Source organism: Simochromis diagramma, unplaced genomic scaffold (genome assembly GCF_900408965.1).
Source record: "Simochromis diagramma unplaced genomic scaffold, fSimDia1.1 OVJJ01000247.1, whole genome shotgun sequence".
Lineage (NCBI taxonomy): Eukaryota > Metazoa > Chordata > Actinopteri > Cichliformes > Cichlidae > Simochromis > Simochromis diagramma.
In genome coordinates this window covers 2,403,726-2,422,043 of record NW_024386949.1, presented here as the reverse complement: position 1 = coordinate 2,422,043, position 18,318 = coordinate 2,403,726, and the positions used below count along the sequence as shown (strand labels likewise).

General features: G+C 42.8%; 2 long non-coding RNA genes across 3 annotated transcripts; both read left to right on the top strand.

Moving 5' to 3' along the window:
- Positions 1-1,311: 1,311 nt before the first annotated feature.
- LOC120737684 lies at positions 1,312-5,975 on the top strand. 2 transcript variants are annotated; one of them, XR_005696809.1, is made up of 2 exons: positions 1,312-1,618; positions 2,770-5,975. It is a non-coding gene; the product is annotated as an uncharacterized LOC120737684 (long non-coding RNA). The 2 variants fall into 2 exon arrangements; XR_005696808.1 differs by having other exon boundaries at positions 1,316-1,608.
- Positions 5,976-5,991: 16 nt separating this feature from the next.
- On the top strand, positions 5,992-8,366 carry LOC120737685. The gene is made up of 2 exons (XR_005696810.1): positions 5,992-6,231; positions 6,796-8,366. It is a non-coding gene; the product is annotated as an uncharacterized LOC120737685 (long non-coding RNA).
- Positions 8,367-18,318: the final 9,952 nt, after the last annotated feature.

The window sequence follows — 18,318 nt, the reverse complement described above, 5'->3', positions numbered from 1 at the left end:
ATCCAGCCCTCAATTTCGGACATAAAAAGCGACGTGGCCAGGCATGATAACACTTTGACTGAACTGCAGGACTGTGCCTCGAACCACTCTGACACCATCGCCACTCTCCAGGCCACTGTGGAGCGTTTGTCTGCGGAGGTAAAGAAGTTAGATGAGAGATGTGGAGCTCTTGAGGCACTCCAGGAGGAATAATTTAAGAACTGCAGGAGAAGGCACAGAGGGACCCAAGATGACTGAGTTGGTTCACACCTGTTGGCGGAGGCGCTATCTCTCGAGGAGAAGCCACTCATCGATCGAGCACATAGAGCGAATCGCCAGCGTCCCAAACAAAGTCATCTTCCTCGGCCCATCATCTTGAGATTGCACTACTACCACATTGGTGAGGAAATTCTGCTGAAAGCTGCAGAGAACAAGAACCTGATGTATAAGGGTTTTTAAAATAAACATCCTCCCAGATTTCCCTCCCTCTGTTGGAAACGCAGAGCCGCATTTGCAAATATGAGAGGAAGACTACGTGGGATGACCGGCGTCAGGTACAGACTGCTATACCCTGCAAAGCTGTTAGTGACCCATGGTGATGTGAGGAAAAGCTTTACCGATCCCAAAGAGACCGTAGACTACGCGGAGAAGCACCTCTCCCACCCACCTTCAAATGTATTAAAAGCAAGGATATATCTATATGTCTAACGCTGACACAGCACTGTGTTTCTTCTTTTCCCTTTATGTTCCATGTAAAGGTGAATATGGAGCGTTTATGGAGCTCGTTTATTGACCAGCTGTCAGTTAGAAGGTAAGAGTTACTAGGTTAACAGAGGTTAGCAGTAACAGTACGGGGAAGTATATTGTGTTGTTCTTTTGTTGTTTTTTATTTTATCCTACTTTATTTTGTTATTTTGATTTTACCTGTTGTGAGTGCTTCCCGTAATTCTCCTTTTTCTTGCGCCGCTGCGGCCAGAGTTCACAACATTACATATTTTTGTATCTATAAACAGGAAGCTGACACTCTCCAGACTTTATCAAAGGTGTGAGCGTCACAGCAGAGGCCTTTGTGTCAACGTAGCTGAAGACAAAACACAGAAACACATGAAGGAGATTTTCCTGGCCTGGATTTTATACAAATATTCTGCAGTACATCAAAAATGAAAGAAAACCATTAGTCAACATATGAACATCACCTCTGAAGTTACAGAGCTTTGATTGGAGACACAGCTGAGCGTTTTGCATTTTGCATAATTAATTACATAATTAATGATGTAACCATAATTAAATGGTTACATCCATCGTTAAACGTCCACACTGATGAAGCAACGACAGGTTTGAAGCCCTCTGTGTTTAACATCACTGGGCTGCGCTGTGACCATGATCATATCCTATCGTCCTGCACACCTCTGTTGCTTGTGAAGCTCGCACACAAGAATCACTCACATGGGCTGTACCAGTGTACCTGCACATGTGATGTGACAATAAAAGTGATTTGATTTGATAAACATCTATATCACAACAATTTGACATTTTCTGTGACTTTTCTGAATCTCGGGCAGATGAACTTCCCTGAAGTGTTTCCAGCTGGGCGTCGAGTGTTTGACCGACGCATGAAACGACACGTTTGTGAGTATTTGTGAGTATTTATCACACGGCGTGCTGCGGGGAAAAGCCTGTTGTAACATTCATGTTTTAGCCCCTGACGGCTCTTTTTGGCTTTTCATCCCTAAACTCTCTGCATGCTCTTTCATGTGATTCGTTTTATTTTGAAAAGTCTCAATAGGATCTTGAGCTTTATTGTGAAAGGTTTATGTGGAAAATAAAGAAGCGGACGGCGGAGCCACGCGATGGTTTTACCGGCGTTGTTGCTAACGAGCGTCCGTAGTGTGGTTATATTAAATATAAGAGAAAGAGAGAACTTTAATACAGACACTACAGCGAGCATCACAACCATGTAACATATTTTACACCATGAAACAAACGATCTTTCATATCATCATCTGATATATATGTTATATGGAACAGGCCCAGCTCAGGCTGCCTGTGATGCAGCACAGCGCCACCCTGTGGTCATCACTGCACTGGTGACACTACAAACAACAAGTATACAGGATGGACGGTGGCCCTGAGAGCTCACACACACTGCTGCTTCTAAAACACCAGGAAACAGGAAAATGCTGTGAAAGCACAAAATAATCACAGTTCAAAGAGACAATAGTGACAGAAACAGAGGCTTCACTGGTGCTGAGGGAGAAATCCCAGAGAAGCTTCCTTCCTGCCAGTATACGAGCCCACCAACAGAGACAGGACCAGTTCATCCTCCATCACTTACTGGGGCTCACGTTGCTCTTCTGTTGCTTTGCATCACAGACGCGTCTTTACTGGCTTCTTGTTCTAATTGCACTTAGAAACATGTTGTCTTTAACCTGTCACAGCTGCCCAGATGTTGCTGCTGAGAACATGTGGAGCTGATTCATGTAGTCATGTGTCTGTGAACAGCCAATCACAGGAAGACTTTCAGAAGAAACTCAGAGGAACAGCTGAGATGTGCTGAGTGACACAAGAACTGACAACAAATGTTAAAGTTCAAATGGTGGTTTTGTTTGCAGGGACTGTGAGTGGATGGAGATCCTGGTCCTCCTCAGCTGTGAGTTCTTCCTCTGTCATGAGAACCTCAGGGGGAGAACATGTGCTCACTCTCAGCTGCTTTAACAGGAAAGAAGCTCTTTTAGATCAAAGCTGAGAAACTGTTTGTAACAGCGAACTCTGTCACCTTTCTCTCCTCAGCCTGCTGCTGGACAGGCCCATGAAGCTCTGCTGTAAAGGCTTCCATGTCCCAGGCTTCACCTTTACCTGCTGACCAACGGGAGGCGTGGCCAAAACAGCGATGGGGAGTGGAGCAGCAGGTAGCAGAGGTGAGCCTCTTGTATGCAGCCTGTTATCTGTGGGACCAGGGAGGACGTGACACAGATGTTGCTGATTCAACATCTGTGTGACAGCTGGAGCAGCACAGTCTGCAGGAAACATCTGTGCATGTAGGAGACACCAAGGTTTACATGGTGGAAGCAGACGACTGACTCAAGCAGCCTCACATCACAGGCTGCTGGCTACAAGCACATGACCACAGTGACTGGTTTCACTGGTGTCTGTCCCAGTCTGTGGCAGAGATACAGGAAGTCACAGACAGCCTGCACACAGCGTTTCCTCTGGAGTGTGTTTCACACCCTGTTTGTGTTTCTCACTAACATGTTGTAGTTCTTCCTGCACACAGCAGCACTTTGATCATTTCTCCTGCTTTTCTTCCTTTTCTAGCTTTTATACACTGACAGTAACACAAAACTCCAAAGTCATCATTTGAGGAGCTTCTTAAGAGTTTCTGTGAGTTTAGTGAAGTCAGCCTCTCAACAATAAGTGTGTGTGTGTTGATTATCTAATGTTCAGAGAGGACTGCACTGATGTAGCATCCAGGTGAGCAGCTTATGAGCCAACAGGGGAAATTTAGCTGTATTATTGTTGTTTAAATGTAATAATTTATGATTTCATGTTCCAATATTTCACTTTTCCCAACGTTTTGTTATCATTTGGTCTGAAAACCATGACAAACAGCAGTGTTACAGTTGTTAGCATTAGCTGCTATAGAGCACTCAGTCACTGTATTGGTGTTAGCGACATGAACATATCTGAGCTAACTGTGTGTTCCAGATGTGCAGCAAACCCAACTGTCCCTGTGTTTTCCTGCTGTAGACATTATCCCCATGATGCTGACGTCCTCTGGTGGGACGAGCTCACACGTTTATGGATTCAGATGCTAACTGGACCAGACTGGTGTCAACCTTTGTGCTATAGAAGCAAATCAAAGAAGAACCAGTTGAACCTGAGCTGTCTGTAGTGGTGACACCAACACCATGTCACCTGCACATGCTGACCCAGGGTCAGTGTTGAACCTATAAGCTGTGTCCTCACAGTTCAATATGTCCTCACTGCACAGGTCAATGACATCAGAGCTGTAATGTTGTTCCCGTCTCACTAAAACTTCTGACATAAGGTGACTTTTCTGGGTGATTCCTACTCCAGGGTCACCAGTTTGAATCCCTCTGTTACTGCTGGGAACGTGCTGCTAAAGTGCCCTTGAGCAAGGCCACGTCCAGCTTCTGAAGCCAACCCTGGGCTCTGCTTGCTGGCAGTGACAGAGTAGATGAAACAGCTCAGTGGATGCTAACTCACAGCTAACAGCGCTCTGTCATGGATAAGTGAAATAAAGCTGACTGACCCACAGCTGCACACAAACACCTCCAACACCTACAGGTCAGCAGGTCCACTGCTGTCTCTGATGGGCCCAAACTTTGCTTGTTCAGCGTTTGCTGCTGCTGACTTTGAAAATCACACCAAACATGGAATCAAATATATCGACTCAGCTTAGACTACAGAGAAGCTCGGCACTGCTCACAAAACTCAAACACAAAAGGCTTTTTAAAGACAACAATCACTTTGACAGACACACAAACACGACTGAGTACAGAGGAGCTGCTGGTTTGAAGCCACAGAAATGTTCAAATGTTTAAACACACTGCAGCGTTGCAGCCGTGATGCATTTGTGCTGCTAAGGCCACACACATCAGCTGCCTTACATTTTAGTACCAGTTCATCTCTGACCATGGCAGCACAGTCTTTCCAGTACAGTGATGTTGGTGGGGACAGTGGGGACTGATTGTTCATTGGCTGTAAGCCGGTCACATGGACGTTTAACTGGTGCTTTGATTGCTCTGTAGTCTGTTGTGCCTGTGAGCTGCTCCTAAAATGAGACAGATTATAATTGTCACCATTCTGTTAATGACTCTTATTATGTGCGCTCTCCTCCACTGTCACACTAAACACATTAAACCTTTATTTTTGTGTAAAGTCAGGATTTATTGGCTCTTCTTAAAAGCGTCATGAAGTGCAAAACTCAGCAAACATTATACAAAAGTAGATTTAGAAGCTGAACTGAAAACATTTAAAGTGACAGTCAGCACAAATCCAGCTGACATCTCCATCCAACCCAAGTCTTCATTTAAAGTCATTATAACTGTGACACACGTTTGTTACAGTATTAATCCTGCCTGATGCTGCAGGGCCAACATCATGAAACAGGCTCAGCATTTATTTCCATTATGAAACTTTATCATTAAAAACAAACCATTGTTCTGCAGTCGTCCCAGGACTGTCGGTCAAACGTTCTCTCCACATGTTTAAGGCTGAGCTCACTTTATCGTCTGCCTGAAGGAGGAAAGCAGATGTTACTAAACATCACAATAAAACATATGAAATGGGTGCACATGAGGAACGTCTGCACTGTTAAAGCCATGCAAACATCTTCACACATGAAGCAGCAACACCTCTCAGTTTAGCAGCAGCTGGTAAAAGCCACAGTGATCCTGGAGCCTCCCTGAAGGACTCGTTCATCAGTAACTGTCAGGAGGACGATTAAACCTTCTGCACACGTCCTGTAGTTACACACTCGGGAGGAAAGACGACGTCCTCGCTCTGCAACATGATCTGTGTTTCATCCAGGACGCTCAAACACAGATTGGTTTCCAAATATTAGACGCACTGGTTCTTCATGCGTTTCTACCTGAGCACTCAGAGTCATTTCTACAACAGGCCTCCTTCACCTGCTGGTGCCTCTGTTTCTGTGTTTGGCTGTTTCCATCAGTGCCTGATGTTTGTGATCTTTGATCTGTTCTGAAGTCTCTCTTTGTAACACAAATGTTGTTTGGCTGCTTTTGCAAACAAGGCAAAAGAACTTTAATGGATTCATTTGCTGATCTTACTTTTCTGATGCAAAGCCGTCCTTTCAACGCTTTAGAAAGAAAACCAAACAATGTTTTTAAAACTTTCCCAAAATGTAAAAGCTATTAAAACCATAAACTTCTGCTCCTTGATCATGTGATTCTTCTTCTAGACTGTCTGTAATTGTTATTGCTGATTGTCAATAAAGTTGTTTTTTATAAGTTGTGTTGTAAAGGAAGCTTGTGGCGAGGGAGGAGGGGCGACTAAAAGCAGGTTCATATAGTGGGAAAGTCCTCAGGTCATGTGAGGATATTTACTGATGCGTCAACACTGTCAGATAAAAGAACGGCTGCTGCATTTGTTCTCCCACAAATAAGTTTGGTGATGAGTAAAAGAATTACAGATGATGTGGCAGTTTATACTGGGAGCTGGTAGTGATGTTACTGGCTTGAACTGGGTGGAGGACGCACTAATATGGAGGTATGTGGTTTGCTGGGACTCTAGCAGCGTGCTAGTGAGCACAGGTGATATGTCTTCAGACTCTAGGCAACATATTGTTTTTGATATACTTCATTTACTGTATAGAATCAAACACAGAGGGATAGAAGTGGATTTCTTATGGCTCCCTGTGAATATCGGTGTTGATGCAATGAACAGGACGATAAGTTTAAAAAGGTGCAGCGAGAAGAAGTCGTGCAGGTTTGACTATAAAATACAGTAAAAGTGAGGTGAAGAGTATAATGAAGGTAAAGATGAAGGACGAGTGGCAGGCACACTGGGACAGAGACGGGAAAGGCAGATATTATTATACAGAAAACAGTCGTGTAGAAGAAGCTGCAGCAGAGACCAGGATGGAATCTGGAGAGTCAGAGTTGGTCACACAGGCTTGAATAGCACACTTAAAAAGGTAAACATGACACAGGAAGTGTGACTTCTGTGGACCAGAGGAGACGTTTGACGGGTTGTTAGCGTAGTCAGGATGCTGGATGGAAACGCTGTGCCTGATAGGATGATTACAGGCTGGACTTTGTCTTCCTGTTACAGATGGATCCAGGCCCTGGATGACTGCTGGACACACATGACCCACACTAGGCTGCCTTCATCCATCCTTTCCTCCTTCAGTGAGACTCAGAATCAGCATGTATGTAACAGGGTGGGTACCTACAACTACCTGGATGGTGGCAGTAACAGCAGCAGTAGCAGCTACAGTATGTTCAACCCTGATTCTTTTGTCCCCAAACAGAGAAAACCGACTCATAGTCTGTTAAAATATTGATATTTCTTTTTATTCAATCATCTTCCAGAAGAGAGAGACCTCTGCACAGCTCAAACGCCAGTTACAAGAGCTCTAACATTAGAATCATAAACTGTGCTTCATATAGGTTTTATTTTGGTACTTTACACGTCACACAGTCTCAAACATTGCTTATATGGCAAGTTCCTCATTTCAGTGTCTTATCTATTAATATGGCTGTGCACTACAACTCCCTGTTCTTCAGTCTGGCTGAGCACTTAGTTTGTGAGTCAAAAGTGGCCTTGCTCTACAAGCCTTCATTGTTAAAGTACATAAAACAATCTAATGAGCCCATTAAAAATATTTCTCTTATCCCTAACAAGTATTAATCACAGAAGTGAAGTTGTTCATTTTTTAAATCACATTTTAATGAAGATTTGACAAAACAAGGATGAAGTTTGTGTTTTATTAGTTTTATCAGTGATTTGAATCCTTTCATTACAGAGTGAAGTTAAAGTAGACGTGTGAACACACTAATAAACACAAAGGGACACAACTACTACTCCATGATGGAAAGCTGAAGTATTACACAGCTTTATGAACCTCCTGTTATCCTGGTAGACGAGTACAGCAATAAATCTTTTACTTGAACATCTTCTGGCTCCAATAAGCTTTGAAATGTGACCATGAAGTTAGAGACACACTGACTGAAACCCACAGCTGTGACTGTGGATCACATCCACACACAGTGTAGCTGCTGTCTCTGTGTGAGCCTTTGCACTGCTGCTCGCAGCACCGTTATATCACTCAGCGCTCGCTGCTGTTATTGAATCCACTTTTTACTGTCCGTGCAATCAAGCTCCTCTGCAGAGCTAGAAAATATCTTCGAACCAGTTTATGTGTTAGGGGATCCTTTGCAGCTGTGACTGTTGCCTCTGTTTTTGTCCTTTGGTTCCTGGGAGCCTTTTACATTTCCATCAGCAACAAATATCTGAACAGGCTTTATTGTAGGAAATACAGGATTAAATAGTTGTCATTATTTATTAGATGTTGTTAAAGATGATCAGATGTTTGTTTAGTTTAATGCTGTGGCTTCAGTCAGCATCACTGTGCTGTATAGTTTTATTTTTCTGATCCTTCTGTTAAAGTTGCTGAATAAAAGCTGGTTGGTCTGCACCTCACCGCTGCCTCGAGCCTCCTTCTTTAAAGCAGCAGAGGCTCTTCATTCAGGTATCACAGCTCGAGTTGTTCTGCAGGAGACCGAGAGTACTGTCCTTGGTCCATAATGACATTAATCCTCAAAAATAGTTCTGGCATAATAATTGTGCACACAGTGTAAAACTGAAGAAGCTTCTCAGATGAAATGTCTTCAAGAAACTTACAAAAGTCCAGACACTTTTGTTTCTGAGCTTCTTAATTCAATTCAATTTTATTTATATAAATCACAACAACAGTCGCCTCAAGGCGCTTTATATTGTACAGTAGATCGCACAATTATAGATACAGAGAAAAACCCAACAATCATATGACCCCCTATGAGCAGCACTTTGGCGACAGTGGGAAGGAAAAACTCCCTTTTAACAGGAAGAAACCTCCGGCAGAACCAGGCTCAGGGAGGGGCGGGGCCATCTGCTGTGATTGGTTGGGGTGAGAGAAGGAAGACAGGACAAAGACATGCTGTGGAAGAGAGACAGAGGTTAATAACAGATATGATTCGATGCAGAGAGGTCTGTCAACACATAGTGAGTGAGAAAGGTGAATCCGCACATCACTCGGCTGGAGGAAGCTGGGTTTCCACACCGTCCTGGACATAAATACAGACCTGCCTGCTGTCATAGACCCCAGCACTCACATATTACTTATAAGTGACTCATATGTATATATATGCATGTATATATTGTGTATATTGTGCTATTTCTTACTTAGTGTGTTGTGTCTTTGTTCCTGTTTGTGCTGCAGCACTGTAACCTAAATAATTTCCCCTGGGGATCAAAAAAGTATTCTGATTGTGATTAAGTGAAACCAGTCAGAGCAGAGGACGGTGATGTAAGGAACGGGATTTTAATCAGCCAGTCTCCTTTAACTCTCAGCATCACAAAGTAATGTGGTAACATCTGGACTGATGTGTTTACTGTCAGCTAGTTTAAATGCTGTAGGCTGCAGCCGCTGCTCTAACACTATAACTGTAACAGGGCTCAGTGCTGCTTCTAACAGTCTGAGCTGCTTCAGGCTTTATTTGTGAGGAGCACAGCAGCTTACAAACACGTGGCTGGGCCTGGACCCAAAGGAGTGTTTGTTACAGCCTGCAGTAAGTAAGCCTGTGTCACGGTCTGGCTGGCAGACCGTGGGGATATGGGGAAAGAGGACCCAGGCGCAGAGCTCAGTGTGCAAACAGTGTGTTTATTTACATTGAGAGCTTTAAACACAATAAATCCCAGGTGCTCCCTTGACTCCCGTGTGTGTGTGCTCGTGCTCCCTGCTGTTGTGTTCTCGCACACCCCGTGCATGCTGCCTTTCTGGTCCACTCTTCCACCTGCTGGAAAACCACAGAAACAGCCGTCAACACCAAACCCCGGCAGGCATACACAAACTGCACCATCATAGACTAAAACACACTAACTTGGGAGGGCAACTCAATGAGCTTCAACACTCTCTTAAGTAGCTCCCCCGACGAGCCCTGATCACCAACAGGTGTGGCAGGAACTTCAGGTGTGGCCAGTCCTCCTGCAGGGCCACACCCATCAGGCCTGCATGTGGCTGTTCTCCATCCTCCAGCCACACCCGCAGACACACATGTACACACCCACACCCTGCCTATACATATAATGAGTGGAACACAGCATAACACAGCATAGTGCAGAAAACACACATCCCCAAATAATAACAATAATAACAACAATAATAATAATAATAATAATAATAATAATAATAATAACAATAATAATAATAATAATAATAATAATAATAATAACAATAATAATAATAATAATAATAATAATAATAATAATAATAATAATAATAATAATACAGTTAGGTCCATAAATCAAATAAGGGAAAATAAAATGTTGGTTGGATGCACCTGTCTGCTCCCTTAATGCTCTCTGGTCGCTATGGTAACGCGTAAACATTTCTTTCAAAATAAGACACACGACTACAACACGGGAAAAGACCCAGGGAAACGAAGTTAACGATAAAACCCTGAAAACCATTGTTGGATTTATATTTTATCATTGTCATTGTTATTGGGGAATATCTAACCATATATGCTTAGAGGTGTATAACCAATTGTGTAATGATAGTAGTCTTTAAAGACTTTGTGTGACTCCAGAGTGTTCTGGCATTCACACCCACGTCCTGGGATCATGGGAGAGGTGCTACCTTCTTATTGTTTTGTGGTAGGATGTCTGTTTTAGTCTAAGTGCCTTTTGTTTAGATGAACTGCTGGACTTCCAGACCAGCAGGTTTAGGGAAGTCGTTTATGGGGTCACACTCTGACTCCACACACACACACACACACACCTACATAACATACAGACTGGTACCTTTGTTCACGTGTATGTTAATGAACCTATGTATATTCATGTAACCTCAATAAAAGAACAGTGTTACGAGGGAACGGACGAGAGCAACTGTGGTCAAGCGAAGGAACGGCATTGGTCCAGTTCTCTCCCGTGCACGAGAAACATAAAGAACTACTCGTGTCTTGCTTTGCTGTGTAGCTGGATTGAACGATCCAGCGAACAGGTTTATGCTACAAACCTATCAACCATCAATTTCACACCGAGCCTCGACTCTCACGGCCCGGTACCAAACGACTCACGGACCGGTCCGTGACCCGGGGTTGGGAGCCGCTGAGTTGACGCATGAGTAGTTCAGGGCTGCACGTCATTTTCATTGTTAATATCTTTGTGAAAAGCACATTGATGTGAAAATCTTCATGAGAGTCAGAGGCCCTACAACACGATTAAAGATTCATTCAAAAGAAAATCACAAGTTATTATCATCTTCAGAACATTTCATTAAACATTAGAGACAGACTGCTGTGTACATCTCATCTCTATCCAAACAACCTACAGTCCACAAACACATCATGAACCAGTGCTCTGGGCTGTGGTCTGTCCCCAGTTACATGGATCAGCTGGTTCCCTGGAGGTGACTGCTGCTGTGGTTTGGAGCGGATGAATAAACCTGAACTGAATCAGGTGTCCAGTTACTTTTGGTCCCTTTAAACCAGGCTGTCACATGTTCAGGATGTGAAACTCCTCCTCCTCCTCGTCCTCCATGAAAACGGGTGTGGGTTACAATCAACCAAGGTTTTGGGTGAACCCATTGTGAGATCTAGCCCCACCCTATCATGTGATTTCCTGTGATCAAATGTCCCAGGATGTGAGTGGGCGTTAAGGCGTCCATGTCCCTCTTCAAGCAACTTAAAGAAGTCCAGATGCTTTTCTTTCCAAGCTCCTTCAACAACATCATTCATAGAACAACTTCCAGCTTCTTTTGCTCGGCTACAGTTTGGATGGATTTGCATTTAAAGATGCAACAAGACTAAAATGGTTAGGGTCAGTAGGTCAAAGGTCAGAGCTCCTGTGGGTCTGAGTGCGGCCTCACGCTGGAGAAGGATGAAGGAGTCTGACCTGAGCCAGTGTTTGACATGAACACATCAGCACTGCTGTCAGTGAGCCTAACGACAGCCGTTAGCATCACTTCAGTGTTTCAGTCATAAAAACACTTCCTGTCACTGTGGTGGTTACAGTGACATCATGCAGTTTGTGCTTTGACCTCCAGAGGGCGACAAATCAGCACAGACAGAGAGCTCCATTCAAACTTTGCTGCCATCAGGAATAATTCTTCAAATATAATCATCAGTGTTTGAGCAGTTATGATATCAGGGACAATCTAGACATGTGTGACAATACTGAACATGTCACATGACACACCTTAGACATCATGTGATCCACTCTCAGTCTGCACTTTCATTCATGACTTCAACAGGTTGAAATGAGCTTTGAACAAACATACAGTGAAATAAATCTTTCATCACAGGATTCATGTGAGCAGCAGATCGACTTTACAAAGAATCAGTGGATTCATCTTCTGTTTTAGATCAACTTTGATCACTTCGAGCCATCTTAAGTCCGTTTGTTCTTCTCACTCACTAACATTTCATATGTCTGTGAAGGTTCTCAGTCATCCAGGTCATCGTAGTCAAAGGAGCTTGCAAAGAAAAGAAGCTTCTCGGATGAGAGGTGAAACGTCTTCAAGTAACTTAAAGAAGTCCAGACGCTTTTCTTTGCAAGCTCCTTTGACAACATTTCATATGATTTCAGATCCCTGCTGTTCCCCAGCTGCCCTGTAGGTGGCCTCAGTGTGTCTCACACCATTTACAGACGATTAAGGGTCGTTTACAGTTCAAACAGGTCCAACATAAGAAATATGTAGAAAATATCCTGCTATAACAGTTTGGGTCAAAGTGCAGATGTTCCAGATGTTCTGAGTCTGTCTGTGTTTCATGTTAACATGTAGATGTTGGACCAAAGTGAAGCTTTTTGATGTGACAGCAGGAATGTGAAGTGTAACTCTGAGCTTTAGGAAATGAAACTAAATGGACTTTTTCTCCTTTATTTATAGGAAAGTGTAGGAGAGCAACAGATGAACAAGCGTTACTGTAACAGGAAACACAAACACGTCATCAGAGGATCTTTATGTTCATCATCATCACTGTTTCCTTGTTCTGTCACAAACACACAACACTTCCTGCTCTCTCTCTGATTGATCTGATTGGCTGTTTCATTCACAGGAGGTCAGGGCGTCACACAAACAGCTTTAACTGCACAACGACACACTTTAAATCATCTACAGACAAACCTGTGTGTTTGATTTATGGAGAAATAATAAAGAAGTGTGTACAGCTGTCCATAAAGCAGCTTCTCACTCAAACACTTCAGCCACTTTAATTCCTGCAAAGCTGCATAATAAAGAGCTGTGACTGCTATGAGCTGCTTATGATGACTGCATGAAGCTCTCAGCTGAAGCTTCTTCTTTCATTTATTTTAATGTTAATGTCGCCTTTTTAAGCCTGTGTGAGGATTTTAATTACACACATTAAAGGAGCTTCTTTGATTAGAACCAAATTCATGTTGATTTTCAGCCTGAAATGATAAAAACTTTAATAATTCTGTTTATAATCATCAACCTGGAGACTAATGAAAAGTATAATAGTAATAAAAAGCCTTTAATATTTGAGTAATGCCTGAATCTGCTCAGAGACAGAGACAACACAGAGGTGTTGATGACAGTTTGACATTAACTGAATTAAAAACAAAGTGCTCTTATTGTGAAAATCTGCCTCCTACTTCTTTAAATCATTTTTATGTATTTTTTAACCTCACAGTGAAACATTGAGCCATTAATCTGACACAGTTTCATCAGCAGCTGTGTTTTCACAGACGTTTCACTGTGATTTGTTCAGACTGAGCAGAGAGGAGTGGCTCTCTGTGTGCGCACTGCTGAGAAACAGAAGCTCATTTCTGCTCTGCTTCATGAAAACAGTGTTATGGAGGAACAAGAAGTTCAGCCTCTAAACTCTCAGCGTGAGGACTGAGTGAAGAGTTTCAGAGCAGAGAGTTTTGGCTCACAGCTTTTAGCGTCTACACAAAGAGACGATTACGCACTCGTTCTGAGAACATCTCCATCTCCTACAAACAAACTCTCCTACGAGCAGCTGTCACAACCACAACAGGCAGAAGACTGGATTTCTTCAGGTCAGTTTTCATGCAGTTTGCACTAAATTGTGTGTCACAGACTTTGTAGTTCACATTTGTGTGACTCGTTTAAATCTTCTCCTCCTGAAAGTGAAACTCTTACAAACACATCAGGCCACAACCTGCTGCAGGTTAATGATTGATCTAAAGACAGCTGACCTTTGAGCAGGAACTTGTGAGTCTTTTATTGTGTTTAATGCTCACAGTGCTGAAGCCTGCAGACATACCCACATCATATTATTTGTTCTCAGGGTTGTTCGGCGTGGTGGAGTGGGAACAGAAACTTTCTGCAGGTTAATTATTGATCAAACTAAAGTCATATTAAGGAGCTACTGGCACGGAGTCAGAGCAGAGCTCAGAAATCTGAAATATATCAAAGTATATTAAAGTTAAAGAGTTTAGAGAACACTGTTTGGTTAGCTGCTCCAAAGGCAGATGACTCTCAATATCACAAGATCAGGTGAGATTTCAGACCAAGGGAAAATCACTGGGATTACAGTGGGGCAAAAAGGTATTTAGTCAGCAACCGATTGTGCAAGTTCCCCCACCTAAAATGATGACAGAGGTCAGTAATTTGCACCAGAGGTACACTTCAACTGTGAGAGACAGAATGTGAAAAAAAAATCCATGAATCCACATGGTAGGATTTGTAAAGAATTTATTCGTAAATTAGGGTGGAAAATAAGTATTTGGTCAATAACAAAAATACAACTCAATACTTTGTAACATAACCTTTGTTGGCAATAACAGAGGTCAAACGTTTACTATAGGTCTTTACCAGGTTTGCACACACAGTAGCTGGTATTTTGGCCCATTCCTCCATGCAGATCTTCTCGAGAGCAGTGATGTTTTGGGGCTGTCGCCGAGCAACACAGACTTTCAACTCCCGCCACAGATTTTCTATGGGGTTGAGGTCTGGAGACTGGCTAGGCCACTCCAGGACTTTCAAATGCTTCTTACGGAGCCACTCCTTTGTTGCCCGGGCGGTGTGTTTTGGATCATTGTCATGTTGGAAGACCCAGCCTCGTTTCATCTTCAAAGTTCTCACTGATGGAAGGAGGTTTTGGCTCAAAATCTCACGATACATGGCCCCATTCATTCTGTCCTTAACACGGATCAGTCGTCCTGTCCCCTTGGCAGAAAAACAGCCCCATAGCATGATGTTTCCACCCCCATGCTTCACAGTAGGTATGGTGTTCTTCGGATGCAACTCAGTATTCTTCTTCCTCCAAACACGACGAGTTGAGTTTATACCAAAAAGTTCTACTTTGGTTTCATCTGACCACATGACATTCTCCCAATCCTCTGCTGTATCATCCATGTGCTCTCTGGCAAACTTCAGACGGGCCTGGACATGCACTGGCTTCAGCAGCGGAACACGTCTGGCACTGCGGGATTTGATTCCCTGCCGTTGTAGTGTGTTACTGATGGTGACCTTTGTTACTTTGGTCCCAGCTCTCTGCAGGTCATTCACCAGGTCCCCCCGTGTGGTTCTGGGATCTTTGCTCACCGTTCTCATGATCATTTTGACCCCACGGGATGAGATCTTGCGTGGAGCCCCAGATCGAGGGAGATTATCAGTGGTCTTGTATGTCTTCCATTTTCTGATGATTGCTCCCACAGTTGATTTTTTCACACCAAGCTGCTTGCCTATTGTAGATTCACTCTTCCCAGTCTGGTGCAGGTCTACAATACTTTTCCTGGTGTCCTTCAAAAGCTCTTTGGTCTTGGCCATGGCGGAGTTTGGAGTCTGACTGTTTGTGGCTGTGGACAGGTGTCTTTTATACAGATGATGAGTTAAAACTAGAGATGGACCGATCCGATATTACGTATCGGTATCGGTCCGATACTGACCTAAATTACTGGATCGGATATCGGAGAAAAATAAAAAATGTAATCCGATCCATTAATTATCAGGAAAGCACCTCACAAAACCTGCAACACGCCGTAACTCACCTCAGAACGTTAGCACGTCGTAGCAGTATGCATCACGTGATAGAGCGGCTGTGGCATGCGGGACCTGTCGGTGGTCTGGATAGCATTTGGAGCTTCGCTAGCAACCCTGCATTTCATCTCCGACAAAGTTATCCCCGAGAGAAGTAAAGCAAGTGTGTAAGTCCATCTCTGAATGTTTGTAAAGCATTCCTGCGTTAAGCTTAACAAACGATATATGGAGTGACTGCCCCTTCTTGCTGCTACTTCAATCATGAAACTGATCAATGATCAGCTGATCGGCTCTCTTGTTCGTTTTTGGCCCACTTTGCACCAGAAAGAGGAAACCAGCGGCTGAACAACAGCAGCACGTTTAAGCTTGATAAGCTGTTGTTAGAATTTATTTAATATTACTTTCTACTCCAGGATCTTTTTCTACGTAGCTGACGCTGTGCAGGGGCGGATCTAGCAAAGCTTAGCCAGGGGGGCCGATAGGGCATGAACAGGGAAAAGGGGGCACAAAGACATACTTTTCTTTTTTTTTCTCATTTAAAATGTCGAGCTTTTAATAAATAATTATCTGACACCCAAAGTTTTAATTTGATGTAAAATGTATAGAAGTCCATTACTGTATAGTGACTATTAAGTCTAATATATATACCCTAGTAAGCTATAGTACTTTTTCCTTTGGGAAGGTACCATCTGTGCAGTCTGCAATTTTGTTGAAGAAAGATGTTGAATCTATTTAATATTTCTTGAAAAAGAATTGATTTCTGTGCATTTTTTTTCACACTGCATCAAATTAAGGTTGATTACGTCAATTAAGCATCATGAGGTGGAGCGTGAGGGGTGGTTCCCTATTTTTTATTTATTTATTTTTGTTGTTGCTGGGAGATGGAACCCTATTACTTAGGTTGCTTAATATTTACGCTAAGTACTCTTTAAAATATCAGAATAGGGAGGATGGTGTAGGTTTAAGTTTATTAGATTGATCAGTATTGCTGAACTATGAAATTTTTTTTTTTGCATACAGGTATAACAGAATAGCTTTAGTGTAGTTGTTGTTTTAAACTTGAGTATGAACTTATATAAAATGCAGCAAGATATTTAAAAAAAAAAGTTTTGTTGATTAAAAAACACTATACCCTGAATCCTCCCTTAGTTATGCTGCAATAGACGTAGGCTGCCGGGGGATTCCCATGATGCATTGAGTTTTTCCTTTCCAGTCAGCTTTCTCACTCACTATGTGTTAACAGACCTCTCTGCATTGAATCATATCTGTTATTAACCTCTGTCTCTCTTCCACAGCATGTCTTTTATCCTGTCTTCCTTCTCTCACCCCAACCGGTCGCAGCAGATGGCCCCGCCCCTCCCTGAGCCTGGTTCTGCCGGAGGTTTCTTCCTGTTAAAAGGGAGTTTTTCCTTCCCACTGTCGCCAAAGTGCTTGCTCATAGGGGGTCATATGATTGTTGGGTTTTTCTCTGTATCTATGAAGCGCCTTGAGGCGACTTTTGTTGTGATTTGGCGCTATATAAATAAAATTGAATTGAATTGAATTATATCGGATTCATATCGGTATCGGCAGATATCCAAATTTATGATATCGGTATCGGACATAAAAAAGTGGTATCGTGCCATCTCTAGTTCAAACAGGTGCCATTCATACAGGTAACGAGTGGGGGACAGAAAAGCTTCTTACAGGAGACGTTACAGGTCTGTGAGGGCCAGAGATTTTCCTTGTTTGAGGTGACTTATTTTCCACCCTAATTTACGAATAAATTCTTTACAAATCCTACCATGTGAATTCATGGATTATTCTTTCACATTCTGTCTCTCACAGTTGAAGTGTACCTCTGGTGCAAATTACTGACCTCTGTCATCATTTTAGGTGGGGGAACTTGCACAATCGGTGGCTGACTAAATACTTTTTTGCCCCACTGTATCTGTGAAGAGGCAGAAAAGCATAGACCTTGTCTACCTTATAGACATTTTGAAAAGGTAAGAGTGAATCTGTCTTCATTCATCTACATGGAAACATAAAACCAAAACACAAACCAATATAACCAAATCACTCCCAGTAGGGGTGGGTGATATAAACGATATACGATAGAATCGATTAAATTTGGTCAACGATAGAGATTTTGGCCCTTTCTCAATATGCGTACTTGTGCGTACTTGCCATCAAGCTGCGCCTTTTTTGGTCGAAAGCATCGCAGCGGCTACAACAATTATCATCTGCAATTATGGCGGGTGACAGTCATAGCAAAGAGATGAAGCACTTTTGAAATATGGGGAAGGCCAAAAACTGAGCTTCCTCCACTTCCGTAACATTGATTCATTAATGTTGAATTCTCTCGCAGCTGCTCTGTTCCCGTGTTGTTGCAGTATATTAATGACTAACCTCGTATTGTGGATGAATAATCTCAGTTGTTCTCCTGACTGAAGTTTGGCCCGTGTATAGCATCCTGCTATGCGACCACCAGAATCCCTCACTTTAACTTTTATGAGTGGAAAAAAAGTTGGCGTTCATCCTCCAGCTTCACTGTGCTAATGTTATGCTAACATAGCTGTGTCGCTAGCAATCACGTAGCACAACATTATATACCAGGTAGTCCAACTTCAGTAACCCTGCATACG